Genomic DNA, 12,614 nt, shown 5'->3' with positions numbered 1-12,614 from the left:
ACCTCCTTCTGGGTTCTGGGCTGGGGAAGACTCGCTATTAACTGGATACGGTCGGGTGTCAACTGCCTACCCCTCTTGGACAGCAAGTGTCCTAAGTATACCACTTGCTGGACACAAAATTGAAGCTTCGAAGGTGACACCTTGTGCCCCATCTCGGCTAGAAAATACAGAACTGTAAGGGATGCTCGCTCGCAAGCACGTTCAGAACGGGCTGTGATCAGTAGATCATCGACATACTGGAGCAGGGCAGTGTCAGTTGGCATGTGAATATTGTCTAGTTGTCTTTTAAGTGCTTGACTATAAATACTAGGACTTTCTGTGAAACCTTGAGGAGCACGTGTAAACATATAGCTCCTTCCATTTAAACAAAATCCGAAAAGAAACTGGCTGTCTGGATGAATTGGAACACTAAAAAATGCATTCTTGAGGTCTATGACAGTGAAAAACATGGCTTCGGAATCAATGGCTGTTAACAGGGAAGAAATATCTGGGACAACTGGGTACTGAGGAATAATACATTTATTAAGCTCTCGTAAATCAATCACTAATCGATATACTGGGGGTGCATTTGGATCAGTACGTTTCATGACTGGAATGATCGGAGAATTGCATACATTGGAGTCAGTTTCTACAACTACTCCTTGAGCCATGAGCTCGTCAATAATTTTGGATAAGGCTGCTACAGCCTCAGGTGGCAATCTGTACTGTCTGATTCGTGGTAACACTACACCTGGTTTGAGAGTCACACGATGGGGTGTGATTTGCATGTAACCTACATCAGTTGGACCTTGCGCCCATAAATGCTGTGGAACATTAGACAATCTTGAATCAAAATCTCGTAACACATAGTGACCCTTAAAGTCACGTAGGAACAGACGTATTCCCTCTGGGGAACAGCAAATAACTGCACCTAACTCTTTCAGTGTCTTAATACCTAATAGATTTTCTGGACATGACTTAGTAAGTAACAGATCAGTAGTGCGGGACAATGGACCTACTTCTAGAGTAACTGGCTTAGATATCTCATTAACGATGGGTTTTCCTGAAAATCCAAGGGAAACATTTCTTGAGCCTGAGAGCGGAGCCCCTGGAACTTCGGCATGACTAATTGTGGTCCTACTTGCCCCTGTATCGATCAAAAACTTTCTGTCTTTCCCCAATACTTGACTGTGAACATAGGGACCTTCTTGATCTACAGGTATCTCGATGAGAGGCAAGCCTACCTCCCTCTCTAGGCTGTTTCATGAATATGACTGGTACTCTGGATACTCGGACTGTGCATACTGGTACATCTGTGATGTAACGTGCTGTGTTGCAGCAATAGGCTGCGGTACTGAAACTGTCTGTTGTGCATTCTGTGGCTGAGAAGTCTGTGAAACTTGTTCTTGTCTAAGCGGACGTGGTCTTTCTTTAGTCTTACCAGTAGCTATGTTGTGTTTCAGAACTGCACACTCATTTATAAAATGACCTGGCTGTTTACAATAATTGCAGTTCCCTTTAACGGGAGCTGTAGGATGACTGGCTTGATTCGGACCCCTCTTCTGACTGTCTTGAGGAACAGATTGTGCAACTAGCACTTTCATTTTCGTGTCTTTCATACGTTTTCTCTCGTGTTCTTGCTCTTCCCTGATTCTATTCTGGTGATACTGGAGCATCTGGAGCATCTGGGACGGAGTATTTGCTTGCCAGGTGCTTTCGACTTTCAAAACTCGGTTTTTAATTTGTGGACTTGAATTCTCGACTAATTTGGTAACGAAAAGATGAGGGTATGACTCACTACTTGTCTTGAGACCACTGTTGATACTGAAACATTTTTCAAATCTAGAATAAAAATCACTAATATCCTCATCTTGTTTCTGTTTACAGGCTGAGATTGCATCCCAGTCTTCTTTCCTAGTTGTTAATAATCTGGGTAAAACTTGAATCAATAATTCTGGTAAATCTTTACATTTATCTCCAAGACCGGTACCTGGTACTCGTGCCTTGTCTTCAGCTTCTAGAGCTGTCCAATCGATCTTTTTCTCTCCCACCTCCCATTCTTTTTCCTTTAACTTTTCATACACCCCTGCGGGTAACAGGACCTTTAACATTTTAATGATATCTGGGTAAGTGTATTCTCCCATACGGAGCATGTCTTTTAATTCTCTATGGAACCCTGCTGGATCTTTGTCATGACAGGGAATTAATTTCTTCATTTCAAGAAGATCCATCTTTGATATTGGAGTGTATACAAACACTCGTTGCATTTCGCCACCCGCCCCTTGGACTGGGTGGACTTCTCGTAACGGATTCTGTCTGTCTATGTAGAATGATTTACTTTCTGGGGGTGAGACATGAACAAAATGCGGGTTCAGAAACGTTCTATATTTGTGGCGCTGTTCTAGAATGACACTAATTAAATCGGTACCTAGACCTCTCCATCTATACTGGAGTAACTCGTTCAGGATATCGTGTAACGGACCTGGATCAGAATGTTGACCCTCATACAGAGTAATGAGGTGCTGGATCATATACATACCCACCAGTCGTTGCTCGGCTGGGGGCAGTTTCAGAAACATTTGTGCCACTATTTCGCCTGGAAAAGTGGTAGAATCAGTAATCCATCGGACTGCTGATCGGGCTAGTTCTTGTTCATGCATAGTACTTAGTTCACTGTAACCGACTCGTGATTTCAGAATGTGATCGGTAGCTTGAAATACTTGTTCTAGGGAACCTTGTTCTGGTGCTGGATGAAAAATAGACTTGGGTTCTAGGCGTAAATGGCGATCTGGAAATCTAGATTTTCCTACATACGCTATTCTGGCGGGATTCTCGTTCTCTTCCTCTTCAGGATCAGAGATACTTTCTTTCTCGCTTACTTGTGCTGCTTTACGTTGTTCGTGTAACCTTATTATTTCTTTACGAATTTTCTTGTACATACTCTCCATGGCACTGACGGTCTTGTGCTTACCCTCGGCTATATTATCACTCCACCTTGTCAGGATTCTCATTTCGGCGGGATCTTTAGACGGGTAATCTTGTTCTCTTCTTAAACAATTGATCAGGAACTTTAATATCATGAGCTGAATCTCGGCTTTCCTTTGAGACATAATCTCGCCAATACTTTCTGGATCATCCCCTGTACGGATGAAACGATATATTCTGTCTAGATCTTCTTTCATATTCGGCAAGGTGACTAGATACTCGGTCACTCTCCTTACACGTAAGGAATATAAAACCATAGTATATTCGCCTGGGACTGGATCATAGACACATTCGTTAAGGGCTTGTCTGATTTCTGTAACAGACTTATTACTTTTAGGAGTACGCTGTGATGCTTGAGCATGTAATTCGAGTGCTGATAAACGCTTGTGTGGCGGCGGGGTTTGAGGAGTAGCTCCTCCTGCGGCCCCTAGACTGGAGTCGTCTACTGAGGCTCTACGTCCTGGCAGAGTGGGAAATGGAACTATAGGCTGGACCGGGGGTACCGTAACAGGTACTCCGGTGTCTGGAGGAACATGAATTACCTGGTTTACAGGGACTGGCGGAGCGCGAACAGGATTGGCATATTCGGGGACTGTGTCGTCCAAATAGGACGAAATAAAAATATCAGCTGCGGTCGGTTTGTGACGTAGCTTGGTCGGAACTAATGGCGGCGGGAAATTACTGGATGCCTCTGGGGTCGCTTTTGGCAGGCCCTCGGCAAGAAGAGGATACATACCCTTAATGAGGGCATGCCTCTGTCTGTCTGACTGTTCGGCTTTGACTTGTTCACCTATCTCGATTAACTCCCTTTCTTGGGCTCGTTCTTGGGATTCTCTACTTAACTCTGACTTTCTGACTTCCTTTTCCGTTCTTTTATGAGCTTCCTTACGCCATAACTCGATGGCATCTTTCTGTGACTGTCTGGCTTTCTTTTTCCATAATGCTTCTTCTACTCGCATGATACATTCGGCATCCCATGTACCCGATACGGGCCATCTATACTTTTCTTCTAACTGTTTGGTATACTCTACCCATAAATCTAGATACATTATGGCGCTTATGCCATGTTTCTGATACATAAAATGACCTGGACTGTCCCTAGGCGGGACAGGAACTGCTTCCTCTAACAGACCCTTTCTAGTTTTTAACTGACGTAACTTGGAAAAGAGCGGCATTCTAAACTTGGATCGGAACACAATACAATACACGAAAAACAATAACAATTGGGAAAACAATTCAGGCATACCACGACATTGGAAATACATTAAACAATATCATAACATAACAGTTCGAACAGAATACTACCTGAAAATACTGAAAACAGAAACAGAACAGAATTCTCGAGAACGGAACAGACTAGAGTTACTGGATGCACTGCTGTAACAGTACGGAACATACCGGTCCCATAAAGGAACGCATCAAGACCCGTATCCACCTAGGTGAACACTTCGTTTGTGGGCTTGGGTACCACCAACCCACGGACCAGGAGTCAATTTAGATTGGTCCTGTCTAGATACTACCCCAGCAATGGTACTCACCGGGCAGCACGGAACGGAAGGCCTCGAACGGGACTGGACTACGACGGACTTCGGACTTCGGACTTTAGTTACGGGTGGGCCTCCGGATACCTCGGACCTTGGACTCTCGGCTTGGGCTCTGGTCGGGACTCGCCGCGTTCCTCCACCGTCTCGTTTGGATGCTGGACCGCCTCCTCCGTCTCCTCCGTGGGCCTGAGGGATACTTGGAGCAGAAATATCTGCCAGTGCACGGTATGGTTCCGTCACGACTGCAGAGGGTCAGGGGGTCGGCGTGGCTTCACCGACGCGTGGGGAAAGGGCAAGTCCCTATTCGGGCGCCATTATGTGGTAAATAAATAAATAATACCCTATTTTTGACTAGACTTATAGCATAACAGATAGCTCAATAAAATAAGAGTCAAGATTCGAGGTAGTAGGAGTTCCTGCAGGTTTATTACAGCATAAGGACAGGATCAGGACAACCTGCATGGGAATAGGACAATAAGGCCCGGCAGCTGCCGGAGCTGGGTCTGGGATGAGCGCGCTAACATTCAATAACAAAACATTGACTTATATACATAGCGCAAACACATAGCATTACATTGCAGTAGGCGTAGCAGTGGGTGGAGCAGAAGGCGTGACGCGTAGCAGTCGCGAGAGATAACAGTAAAAGTAGGTGTAACTGGGCGTATACATAGACATGTGGTGCAAACGTAACAGAATATGTCATGAATGGGCGGAAACTTTGGAGGGGGCTACCTAAGGAGCCGGGACCTCTAACCTAATGGTGCGCGAAAACTGGCAATGACGTGTCACTAGGAGAAGCTGGGGGCTATGAACTCTGTGCTAGGAGCAGAGACTAGAGTCTGAAGGGTCGGAGCGACATGTACCTAAACCCTATCTGGTATCTGATGTTTAGGGAACATGTTGATATAAACTAGAAGTCATGAGGGGAAAAGCTAACTTGATTCTAAGACTGGACCATGCATTATTCTACATGTAGTGCGTGATGAAGAATATTAAATGGCCATTAAATACAGTATTTCTCTAACATGGAGACGAGAAGGCTAGACAATGACGGAAACTATTGATGCAGTTCAGTAGCTTAGGAATGCAGAGGAGGAGGACTGAACTGATAACTGGAACTATAACATACTTTTGGCAGACTCAGAGGCAGAGCCAAGCTGCACCGGGCACTGCGAGGCAGGAAGTAAGTGAAGGGTCGAGGATACAGGTGGGGGCTGTATCGCTCCTTAGCGAGGCTTTCAGGAGACAGGAGCTGAATCTGTGGTCCGGGCCCTTTTGAGGCCTAGAAACGGGGATTTTATAATGGAATAACGTGCACACTAAGAAACGTGGCAACATTACTTTACATAGGCCTGATATTCGTAGTATTCACGAAGACTGGAAACTGACATATCAGAGGTGGACACAACTGTAATTGCGTCATTAATCGGACATGGGGAATAACATATGCATATTGGTCATGCACACATAACATATGATGGATGAGGCGTAGGGACACAGAACATGGCAAAATTTACTTTTCCACATTGGAACAACTAGTTGCCCTGGGGAAGCTACATACATTAGTTTGATTTTGAAAGGGATAAGCAAGTGACTTTGGCTCGCAGGAAGTTTTCCTAATCTGCTAATGGACCTCATCACAAGCGCCTAAGGCAATCCTGATGGGGACAGATACAGGAGTTATCTGCTCCATCAGGATTACAAATTGTGGTGTTTCTCTCAGAGAATATTCTGCTTAAAGCAACATACATATCCCTGTGAACAGCAAGGAAAAACGAGGGAAACTGGTTCAGAAATACAGGCTCCCATGTTATCCCCTAAAGATTTTAATCCATGTTCTATCCTTAACCCTGCAATTACTTAGAGCCGTGTAATAGTAATTCTAGGGATAGGGAAATAACGAGTATCATTACGAGCAACTTGTAATGATGCCCTATGCATATTGTCTGTGTGGCAAGTATGTGCCTGAGCCTCATGTGTCTCTACACACTGCACCTGTTCAAAGAGAAACCATGCGGGCAGGACATAGACTACTGAAGTGAACTTTCTCCTGGCATCCTTTGGATATAATAATAAAACCTGGACTCCCACAGTGCTCTTTCACATACAAAGATGGAATGAGAAACACGTTCAGGTAATGATAACTGGGATCTTTGAGTGATTTATATTTAGAGATGACAGAGACGTTATAATCTACTGCAAGGAGCTGCTTTCTTTGAAATATCATCTGATTTGATCTCAGCAAACACCCTCCATGACCTACCTATAATGAACAGAGTGTTTTCGATTTAGTGATCACATGCACGGTTCAGAAAAAAAAACACTAGGTAAACGTGGTTAGGCCGTTTAAGAATCAAGTATAGATTTATAGAGAAAAATTAGTCAATAATTAACCTCATTACAAGATCATATATCAGAGAAATCTAGCCTTTTGCCTGTCAATAAGCAGACAACTCACCAAGCTGCACAGCAATGGACGCACAAGGAATGAAAACACAAATGCAAAACTCCCTCCACCTTTGAAAGAAAGAAAGTTCAAAAGCAAGTTGATGCTGGTCATTGCCCTGGAGCATGCTATTAACCTGTATACTTCTCGGTCTATTCATAGAGGAGTATACAGAAAGTAGTATCCCATGAGAACAGTCCAGCCCAACTGTTAAGTCATGTCCTCCCTGGACCCAAAGCAAGCACCCTGGGACCAGTTTCTGTGTAACACCCCTCATCAGCCAGGCTAGCTTGAATCTAGTGGTGCAGAGAGCAAGGGACCTACATCTGGGCATACCCTTAGCCACTTAGGGCGCATTTAAACCAAAAAAATAAAATGATGGACATAGTGTAAAAACTTTTCAAACACTCACCCCAGTTACAGGTCTGGGTTTTATCCATTGTTATTTTGCTTGCCACGTCACCCAGTTTGAACATAGCCGTATGCAAATCAGTTTTAACCCTGCTCCCCATGGGAATAGTCCAGCCCAAACTACCATGTCAGGTACTCTCTGGACCAGAAAAAAGCATCCTGGAACCAGTTTTGGGAAATCACCCCTCATTAGCCAGGCTAGCTGAATCCAGTGCCACAGCGAGCAAAGAATCCACGCCTGGGCATACCCTTAATCACTTAGGGTGCATATAGCGACATCACAGAATAAAATTATGGACGTAGTAGAATACTCACCGGCAGTCACAGATCTGGCTTTAATCCATCAATTGTACTTTTTGCTGTTATCCTGTATACTCTTCTGTCTAGTCACAGAGGAGTATACGGGATAATAGTAGCGTGCTCCAGGGGAAATTCCCCTGTGGGCTGTTTGGCAACGGTAATAATATAATAAAAGGCAAAAACACCATATTTGATGGTGTTGTACATTATCTTAATCAGATGGTTAACTGTAAAAGCATTAGTGCGATTGATCTTATAATTTGTCCATGTGGTAAAGATCACACTGGGGAAACAGGGAAAGAAATCAGACATGCAAAAAGAATGCAACCACATTTGGAGCATTTTAAGGAGACGAAACTTAAGGAATGTAACATGAAGTAGTGCATCTTGGAAAGGTTAGAACTGTCACAAAGGCGAGGGAATCTTACTCTTAAGTGAAAACAGTTAGAACAATTGTTCATGTCTAAATTTTCTACTCATTGGAAAGGCTTGAATAATCGGGAAGAGTGGGACAGGATATTAAGATAGTCTTCCTCTGGAGATATTGTATATAAAAATAAGAGTTCTGTCTTAGCTGAATAAAAACAATGACACTGTGTAACAGTAAATCTCAAGTGGTGTAGTACAGAGTATTGTGCCTGAGAATTTGATATCACATTGATGTAACAAGATCTTCAAAACTAGAATAATTTAGGGACTCTACACTTAATAAGTAGGGTATAAGGCGCCACCTGCTTTTAAACACCATGGTATCAGGACCAATGGGAAACCAGAAACACAAGAATGGGAGGGCTAAATAGGTATGGATATGGACTGATTAAATAAGGGGCCAACGGGAAAACATCTTCTTATATAAATCAAGGCTGGTGATAGGTCCCTATTTTTCAAAAAAAGGAAATAAAGGGTATTATTCTGAGCAACTTGTAATGAGACCCTCTGCTTTCGTCTGTGTGGAAAGTATGTGCCTGAGCCTCATGTGGCTGTACACTCTGCACCCGCTTAAAGAAAAACCATGAGGGCAAGACATAGTCATCGGAAGTGATCCTTCTCCAGGCATCCTTTTTGATATAATATTAAAACCTTGACTCCCACAGTGCAGTTTGAAATACAAAGATGAACTGAGAAACCAGTCCAGGTAATGAATAATGAGAACTTTGAGTGATTTATATTTAGAGGAAGAGAAGTTATAATCTACTGCAAGGAGTTAGTCTTTTTAAAATATCATCTGATTTGATCTCTGCAAACACACTCCCTGACCTACCTACAGTGAATACAGGTTTTCCTATTTAGTGATCTCAGCACTTGCACGGTTTATAAAAACACACTAGCCTGCAGAAATTAGATAAACGTTAAGCCACAGCAATTAAACTCATTACAAGATCATATATCATACAAATCTAGTCTCTTGACTGCCAATAAACAGACAACTTAGCAAAGCTTCACTGCAATGGAAACACAAGAAATCAAAACACAAATGCAACACTCCCTCAGCCTTTGATAGAAAGAAAGTTCAATAGCTAGTTGATGCTGGCCATATACCTGGAGCATACTATTATCCTCTATACTTCTCGGTCTATTCACAAAGGCGCATACAGGATAATAGCATATTCCAGTGAAATTTCCCCAGTGGGCAGTGTGGCAACTGTAATAATATAATAAAAGCCTACTACCATGTATAGCTACATCACAAAATAAAATAATGGACAGAGTGTTGAAACTTTTTAAACTCTCACCCCCAGTCACAGATCTGGGTGTAATCCATCGTTATTTTGCTCGCCACATTACCCCAGTTAGAACCCAGCCATATGCAAATTAGTCTCACCCCTGCTCACCATGGAAACAGTCCAGCCCGAATTGCCTGGTCAGGTCCTCCCTGGACCAGAAACAAGCATCCAGGGACTGGTTTCTGTGAATCCCCCTTTATCAGCCAGGCTAGCTTGAATCCAGTGGCGCATCGAGCAAGGGACCCACGTCTGGGCATATCCTTTGCCATTTCAGGTGCACATAGCAACATCACAATATAACATGATGACGGAATGTTGAAACGTTTAAAACACTCACCCCGCTTGCAGATCTGGGTTTAATCCATCGTTATTTTGCTCGCCACGTTACCTCAGTTTGAACCCAGCCATAGGCAAATCAGTCTTAACCCTGCTTGTCATGGGGACAATCTATCCCGAACTGCTAGGTCAGGTCCTCCACGGACTGGGAACAAGCATCCTGGGACCGGTTTTGGGGTATCACCCCTCATCAGCCAGCCTTGCTATAATTCATTGATGCAGTGAGCAACGGATCCACATATCGGTGCATTTCCGCAACATCACAAAATAAAATGATCGATGTAGTGTTGAAACTTTTCAAAAACTCACCCCCAGTCACAGATCTGCGTTTAATCCATTGGTAATTTGCTCACCACATCACCACAGTTTAAACCCAGCCATATGCAAATCGGTCCTAACCCTGCTTCCCATGGGAACAATCCATCCCGAACTGCTAGGTCTGGTCATCCCTGGACGGGAAACAAGCATTCTGGGACTGGTTTCTGGGTATAACCTCTCATCAGTTAGGCTAGCTTTAATTCAGTGGTGCAATGAGCAGGGATCCACATCTGGGTGCATATAGCAACATCACACAATAAAATGATGGATGGAATGTTGAAACTTCAAAAACTCACCCCAGTCACAGATCTGGGTTTAATCCATCAATTGCCCTTTTTGCTATTATCCTGTTTACTCTTAACAGAGGATTATACAGGATATTAGTGTGATCCATGGGAATTTCCCCTGCAGGCAGTGTGGCAACTATAATAATGTAATAAAAGGCAAAAACATCACATTTGTTACTTAGATGGTGAACTGTAAAATCAGCAGTGTGATATCCCTTACAATATGCACATGTGGTAGAGATTACATGATGGAAAAACAAAGAGAAATCAGAGTAAACCCTAACAAACATGAATCTGCTATTAGGACATGCAAAAAGAATGTACCGCTTGTGGAGCATTTTAGGAAGATGAATCATAATGAATGTAACACGAAGTGGTGCATCTAGGAAAGGGTAGAACTGTCATAAAGGGGAGGCGATCTTACCTTAAAGCGAAAACAGATGGAACAGTTTTTAATGTCTAGATTTGCTGCCCATTGGGAAGGCTTAAATAACCGGGAAGTGTGAGACAGGATTTTAAGACTGTCTTGCTCTAGAAATATTGTATATAGAAATACGAGCTCTTTCTTAGCTGAATAAAAACAATGACATTGTGTGACAGTAAATCTCAAGGGGTGTAGTATAGAGTATTCTTCCTGAGAATTTGATATTAAATTGCTGTAACAAGATCTACAAAACTAGAATAGTGTAGATAATCTACACTTAATAAGTAGGGTACAAGGAGCCACATGCCTTTAAAGATGGTGGTATAACGACAAGAACAGGCAGGCTTAAAAGGTAATGGTGCAGATTGGATAGATAAGGGACCAATGGGTAGTCACAGGTACAAGAATAGGCAGGCTAAAAAGTTGACAGGAGACTACAAAGATAAAGAAATGGATTGGATAGCTATGGGAACAATTGTAACCACAGGCACAAGAACAGGCAGGCTAAAATGTCAAGGGTCTGGTTTCGGATTGATGAGGAGCCACAAACACAAGAATCGGAAACCATCTTCCTTACAAATTAAGGACAGTCATTGGACCCTGATTTTCAAAAAAAGGAATGATGGTTTCTATTCCTGGTGGACCCTGATTTTAAGAAGGGAAGCTGTAATTAGACACACATTATATCCAAATAAGTAGCTCTAACATAGTACCAATCAAACTATGCCTATTTGTGTTGTTAGAAACAGGGAGCACCATATTGGTCGCCTGCAAATCCTGTGTTGGGTCGCAAACTATCAGATTCAACTAACTGTGTGTACTGCCTCAAACAGACAGGTGAGTTTTTTTAGTGATTAGCGAGAAGTAGGAAAATACGTGGTGCCTCTAGGGTATTGAGCACATTGTTAGCCTGGCATATGATGTCCACTATTCTAGTGGGCACCTTGCACCAGTCAAATCGACCCTTATTGATGGTGGTTGTAAAGTCAATCTTATAGACAAGCTATCCTAGTGGTAGCATGGACCAGCAGTCATAGGCTAAGACTTCAGAGAGCATGTGAAGCAAGCTGTTTTACCAATTGTAATCCCTTGAATACCAAATGAAAGGACACCACAAAAGGTATATATCAAAGATATGGTTTTATTTCTAACACAACCCCTCTGCACTCTTTATGAGGTCAGAGGTAAAAGTACATCACAAGTTACTCAATTAGCATACAAAAAGTTGCACAAATACAGTTATGCCCTAGGGGCCTCACAAACCATATACTAAGAAAGTGGTATAAGAACCACATCTGAAACAGTGAGTAGGCCTAGGGCCTGGGGAATAACTGGGGCTACACTAAACAACCAAAGGTTAGGAAGTAGGAGGCCCACGGGAGACGCGTGCAGTGTCTAAACACAGTTGCGAGTTACCATTGACTTATAATGGGAAACTAAGAAGTTACAAAGTTACTGTTTAAGGGCACTTCTGGATGGACTACGACAAAACCCCTTTAGACTAGGACACTTCAAGAGTCAAGACCCATGGGAACATCGTAGTACTCGTGTTACCTCACCCAGGGAAGCCGGGTGCATAGTTGCCTTTTGGTGTCGGGTTTCGTCGATGTTTTCTATGGAGATCTGCAAAGAAGTGCTGCAGGCGCCAGAGGAAAAGTGTCCGGGTGGATCCAAGGGTGGATCGAAGATCTGAACAACCTGAAAGTAAGTATGGGCGAATTTTGCAGATCTGCGGTCCACGAATTTGCTCGAAATCGCAAATTCGTGGATTTTCCCACGAACTCGCAGATTTGTTTGCGATTTGCACTGGAGTACTTTCTACTGGCTAATACAGTAAGTGCTACCTCGTTGGGTAAATGT

This window comes from Lissotriton helveticus, chromosome 8, assembly GCF_964261635.1.
Source record: "Lissotriton helveticus chromosome 8, aLisHel1.1, whole genome shotgun sequence".
In the NCBI taxonomy this organism is placed as follows: domain Eukaryota; kingdom Metazoa; phylum Chordata; class Amphibia; order Caudata; family Salamandridae; genus Lissotriton; species Lissotriton helveticus.
Note: the sequence above shows the minus strand (reverse complement) of the source record.